Genomic DNA, 6,798 nt, shown 5'->3' with positions numbered 1-6,798 from the left:
GCTCAACCACTGAGCCACATCCCCAGCCCTTTTTATTTTGAGACAGGGTCTTGCTAAGCCACTTAGGACCTCACTAAATTGCTGAGACTGACCTTGAAACTGCAATCTCCTACCTCAGCCTCCCAAGTCATTGGGATTACAGATGTGTGTGTCAGCTTGCCCAGCACAAAAGGAACCCAACTTTTCATTTGGCTGGTTGTACATGATGTAGAGTTACACCATTCATGCAATCATACTTATACATGGGATAATAATGTCCATATCATTCTACCATCTTCCCCCACACATACTCCCCCTTCCCTCCCTTCTTTCTCCTCCCTCCCCTTCTCCCCTCTGCTCAATCTAAATTCCTCCCTTCTTCCCTTGCCCCCCCATTATGGATCAGCATCTGTTGAGGGCCACAGCAGAGTAGGGATGACGCATGGCATTCTGCCAGAAGGGAATGGTTGCCAGCGAGCCATTGAGATGATGATGGTTATGTTAAGCTGTGTATTCAGTTGTATATGGATCCCTGCTGTCCAGGAATAGGGTGGTTCCTGCTGCCTCTGGCACCCGCTACTTTGGAGTTCCCACTGAGTTCTCTCGGTCCCAAGTGGGGTAGCCGCTTTGTGGCAGCTCAGTGATTTGTGCCCAGCCAGACTGCGGCAAGCATCCACTTATCAGAGAAATCATTTGGCCCTTTTTTGGCTTACGTGTCTTAGCATTCTGTCGATTTACCTGTAAATGCCATAATTTCATTCTTCTTTAAGGCTGGGTAGTATTCCATGGTGTATATATACCACAGTTTATTTATCCATTCATCTACTGAAAGGCATCTATGCTGCTCACAGTTTAGCTATTGAGAATTGAGCTGCTATAAACATTGAGGTGGCTGCATCACTATAGCATGTGTGAGGCACTGATTTTAAGTTTTTTGGGTATAGATGGAGGAGTGAGATAGCTGGATCGGATGGTGGTTCCATTCCAAGTTTTCTAAGACATCTCCATACTGCTTTCCAAAGTGGTTGTACCATTTTTGCAATCCCAGCAGCAATGAATCAGTGTACCTTTCTCCCCACACCCTCACCAGCACTTATTGTTGCTTGATTTTTTTTGATAATTGCCATTCTGACTGGAATGAGATGAAATCTTAGAGTAGTTTTAATTTGCATTTCTCTAATTGCTAGAGATGTTGAACATATTTTCATAAATTTGTTGATTGATTGTATATCTTCTGTGAAGTGTTTGCTCAGTTTCCTTAGTTCATTTATTGATTGGTTTATTTTTTGGTGTCAAGTTTTTTGAGTTCTTTATATATCCTGAAAATTAATGCTCTATGTGATTGATGTGCATGTGGTAAAAAATTTGCTCCCATTCTATATCTATAGGTTCCCTCTTCACTTCATTAATTTTTTTTTTTTTTTTTTTTTTTTTTTTGCTGAAAAGAAACTTTTTAGTTTGAATTTGTTCCATTTATTGATTCTTGACTTTACTTCTTGCACTTTAGGACTCTTGTTAAGAAAGTCAGGTCCTAAGCCAACATGATGCAGATTTGGGCCTGCTTTTTTTTTTTCTTTCTTTCTTTTTTTTTTTTTTTTCAATTAGGTGCAGAGTCTCTGGCCTAATTCCTAGGTCCTTGATCCAGTTTGAGTTGAGTTTTGTGCATGGTGAGAGATAGAGGTTTAATTTCATTTTGCTGCCTATGGATTTCCAGTTTTCCCAGCACCATTTTTGAAGATGCTATCTTTTCTCCAATGTACGTTTAGTACAAGATAACTGTATATATGTGGGTTTATCTCCAAGTCCTCTATTCTGTATTTTTCACTGGTCTACAAGTCTGTTTTGGTGCCAACACCATGCTGTTTTTGTTACTATAGTTCTGTAGTATAGTTTAAGGTCTGGTATTATGATGCCTCCTGCTTCACTCTTCTTGTTAAGGATTGCTTTGGCTATTCTGGGTCTCTTATTCTTCCAAATGAATTTCATTTTGCTTTTTCTATTTCTATGAGGAACGTCATTGGGATTTTTGATTGGAATTGCATTAAATCTGTATAACACTTTTGTTAGTATGGTCATTTTGACAATATTAATTCTGCCTATCCAAGAGTAAGAGAGATCTTCTCATCTTCTAAGGTCCTATTCAATTTCTTTCTTTCTTTTTTTTTTTTTAAGAGAGAGAGAGAGAGAGAGATTTTAGTATTTTTTAGTTTTAATAATATTTATTAAAATATTAATAATTTAATAATATTTTAGTAATAATATAATAATATTATAATTTAATAATATTTTTTAGTTTTCGGCAGACATAACATCTTAGTTTGTATGTGGTGCTGAGGATCGAACCCAGGCCGCACACATGCCAGGCGAGCGCGCTACTGCTTGAGCCACATTCCCAGCCCTTTCTTTCTTTTTTGTATACTTATTTTTTTTTTAGTTGTAGTTGGACACAATGCGTTTATTTTATTTTTATTTTTTATTTTTATGTGGTGCTCAGGATCGAACTTAGGGCCTCATATATGTGAGGCAAGCACGCTACCAATGAGCCACAACCCAAGCCCCTCAATATCTTTCTTTAGTGTTCTGTAGTTTTCATTGTAGAGGTTTTTCACCTCTTTTGTTAGGTTGATTCCCAAGTATTTTATTTTATTTTTTGTAAATGGGGTAGATTCCCAACTTCTCTTTCAGAAGATTTGTCACTGATGTACAGAAATGTATTTGATTTATGGGTGTTGATTTTTATATCCTACTACTTCGCTGAATTCATTTATTAGTTCTAGAAGTTTTCTGGTGGAATTTTTTGGATCCTCTAGATATAGAATCATGTTGTCAGCAAATAGTGATAGTTTGAGTTCTTCTTTTTCTATTCATATCCCTTTGATTTCCTTTGTTTGTCTAATTGCTCTGGCTAGAGTTTCCAGGACTGTGTTAAATAGAAGCGGTGAAAAATTGCCCAGCTTTTTCTTCATTCATATATATATAGTAGATGGACACAATACCTTTATCTAATTTATTTTCATGTGGTGCTGAGGATCAAATCCAGTGTTTCACGCATGTCAGGCAAGCACTCTACCACTGAGCCACAGCTCCAGCCCTTTTCCTTTCTTCATTAAAAAAAAAAAAATTTTTTTTTGTAGTTACAGATGGACAGCATACCTTTATTTTATTTACTTATTTATTTATTTTTGTGGTGCTGGGGATTGAACCCAGGGCTTGTGCATGAGAGACAAGCACTCTACCAACTGAGCTACATCCCCAGCCCTCTTCATTTTTTTTTTTTTTTGAATACTTATTTTTTAGTTGTAGTTCGACACAATACCTTATTTTATTTTATGTGGTGCTAAGGATCAAACCCAGGGCCTCACTCGGGCTAGGTGGGCACTCTACCACTGTGCCACAACCCCAGCCCTTCATTCTTAATTGTTTCAGGTGAGTTCTTTAAGTGATCACATGACCTCTGTTTTGTCAGAGGCACAGTGATTTGGATATGTGACCTATTGGAGTCAATGGCCATCATATCTGAGAGTCTGGCTGGAAGGATTTGGGAAGAATTCCTGTTTACTGAGGCTGCTCAGCTGTCAGGCCATAAGTCTGTACCTATTCATGGTTATCTTTGCCACCATGTGGGAAGAATATGATTATTAATATAGATTACTGTGTTGTAACAAACACAGAGAGAAGGTAGAAGAGAGAGAGATTCCTAGTGATCCTAGAACTTATTTCTGGGGAATTTTTTTTCAAATAAAATTTGCCAATTTTATTTTATTATTATTATTTTTTGTGGTTCTAAGGATCAAACCCAGGGCCTCATTGTGCTATAACTCCTGCCATGGGACTTTTTCAATTATATAAATTCCCTCTGTGTTTGTTTTCAACTTGGGTGTTTTGTTTTGTTTTTGCTGAAACCAGTTTGAGGTGACTTTATAACACTTGCCATGGAAAAAAAATCCTGTAATTTATTCAATTATTCAACAAGTATTTATTGACCTAAAGTCCTACTGAAGACTGAGAAGGGAATGAGTAGCATGACTAGGGTTGGGGCCTGGGGAGGAAGTGATTTAAGAGATATGTGACCCCCAGGTGGAGCTCAGTGGTAAAACACTTGCCTAGCATGTGTGAGGTCTTGGGCTTGATCCCCAGCATGGTGAAAAATAAAAAAATAAAATAAACTGAGAAGTAGAAATGGGGAGGCCATTCCAGAGAGGGGGAACAACCTGAGCAAAAGCCTATAGGCCTGTAATCCCACTGATTTGGGAGGCTGAGGCAGGAGGATTGCAAATTCAAGGCCAGCTTCAGCAGTTTAGCAAGCCCCTAAGCAACTTATTGAGACCCTGTCTCAGAATAAAACAAAAAGGGCTGGGGATGTGGCTTAGAGCGTAAGTGCCCCACGGTTCAGTTACTGATACCAAAAAAGAAAAAAAAAAAAAAACATGTTGAAGAACAGAAATACCTGGGGTAAGGACCAGATTCTTAGAGGACCTTGTGAGCCATGCCATGGAGTTTAATTCTTTGGTCAATGGAAGTATTTAAACCACAATTCATGTTTTCTTAAAAAAAGAAAATTCAGGGGCTGAGGATATAGCTCAGTTGGTAGAGTGCTTGCCTGGCATGCATACAGCCCTGGGTTCAGTCCCCAACACCAAAAAAAAAAGGAAGAAAATTAAGATGTTTCTTGACTTATAATGGGGTTACATCCAGATAAACCCATCACAAATTGAAAATAAGTCAAAAATACATTTCATATACCCAGCCCACTGAATAGCCTGCCTTAAATGTGTTTAGAACATTTGCGTTAGTCTGCAATGGAATGAAATCATCTAGCACAATACAATGCCTGTTTTATAATAATGCTCAATATCTTATGTAATTTACTGAATACAATACACTGTGTAAGTACACTGTATAGTATCAATTGTTTTCCTTTGCTTGACAGTATTAGATTACATACAGGTAACCTGTGAAAAGATTAAAATTCAAAGTACAGGTTCTACTGAGGGCATATTGTTTTACTATCTTAAATTTGAACAGTCATGGGCTGGGGATGTGGCTCAAGCGGTAGCGCGCTCCACTGGCATGTGTGCGGCCCGGGTTCGATCCTCAGCACCACATACAAAGAAAGATGTTGTGTCCGCCAATAACTAAAAAATAAATATTAAAATTCTCTCTCTCTCTCTCTCTCTTAAAAAAATAAATAAAATTAAAAAAAAAAATTTGAACAGTCATAAAGTCAAACCACTGTATGTGGGGGACTGTTGGTGCATATCTCTGGCAGTAAGGTGGGGAATACATTGGAAAGGGAATCTAAAGTCAGTTGACATGCTTCAGGTGAGAGCAGATGAGAAACTCAACTAGTCCAAGGGGGCTGCTGTTGTCTTTTCCTGGACCAAGGAGAGTTACCTTGGGGCTGGGGATATGGCTCAAGCGGTAGCACGCTCTCCTGGCATGCGTGTGGCCCAGGTTCAATCCTCAGCACCACATACAAACAAAGATGTTGTGTCCGCCAAATAAATAAATAATTAAATATTTAAAAAAAAAAAAAAAAAAGGAGAGTTACCTTGGACTTAGAAGATCTTAGAGACCTGATAACTTGACTTGAAGCTGTAAAGGAACTTCCATAGGTCCCAGGTATAGAGGGACTTCCACAGGTCCCAGGATCATTTGGGAGACAATACCTCTACTTTATTGTCTGATTGTAACCCTGGAAATAATGCTAATGAAGGGTGGATTGGTTGGTGGAAGACCCTGTGTGGGTGTGGGCCTTGGAATATCTATCAACTCCTACTGGCAGCCAGTTGACTGTTTCCCCAGTGCCTGCCACTAGGATCCCTGCCTCAGACACTAGAATTTCGTCTAGGGGTTCTGGAGCAGCAACCAGCACTGGGAAATAAAGAAGGCAGGCCACGGGGTGTCAGGGTCCCCAGGAAAATGGCTGTTCAAGGAATAAGGACCATTCTTAACAAAGTGGTAGCCATAACAGAACTGGGTGAGGACATCACCAGGCAAAAATACCTTAATCCTGAGATGCAATCTTTTTTTGCTAACCATTTCGTTTGTTTAGCTTTGGGTGCTGAGGACTGAACTCAGGAGTGCCTTACCAGTAAACTAATTCTCAGTCCTTTCTATTTTGAGACAGGACCTTGCTAAATTGCCCAGACTAGACTTTAACTTGCAATCTTCCTGCCTCAGCCTTCCAAGTTGCTGGGATTACAGGTGTGCACCACCATGTCGGGCTCATAGGGACCCTCATCCTTTGTTCAGGTGGAAGCCAATCTGAGAGTTATTTCTTTCATTTTTTTCTTATTCTCTATTCAAGAATAAATTTTCCTTCACTACATGATCACTGCTCAATTTTGTTATTGGTCCCATGATTCTGGGAGGGAGAAATCACCCACTTTGTCTCTGAAATTGGTAACAAAGACAGTACAACAAAGTGACTCATGGATATTGAATCGGTGGCAAATAGACTGGGTGTGGGGAGTAGCTCATGGAAGAAGCCTGTGGGGAGAATCCAGGTGATGGCTTGGGCCCAGGGGAAAGCATTACTGTGCCCCTGGAGTCCTCCCATCATTCCCTGCTTTTCACAGCTGCTTGTCTAGGTTCCAGTATAAGGATCCTTAGTGTGTCTCTCCTGGCAGCAGGAAGTTTACTGACTCCCAGGCTCTGAATTTTTGGCATCAGTGTCCATTTCCTTTGGTGAGAAGTCAAAACTCTGTACTCTCCTGGAGGTGTATGGTCATGAGGAATATTCGTCCTGTTTGAGGTAATGGCAGGAGGCTGGGGTACAGTCTAGGAGATGACATTATTTTTTATCAGGGACGCCCT

Source organism: Marmota marmota, unplaced genomic scaffold (genome assembly GCF_001458135.2).
Source record: "Marmota marmota marmota unplaced genomic scaffold, marMar, whole genome shotgun sequence".
Taxonomy (NCBI): domain Eukaryota; kingdom Metazoa; phylum Chordata; class Mammalia; order Rodentia; family Sciuridae; genus Marmota; species Marmota marmota.
This window is presented reverse-complemented; position numbering follows the sequence as displayed.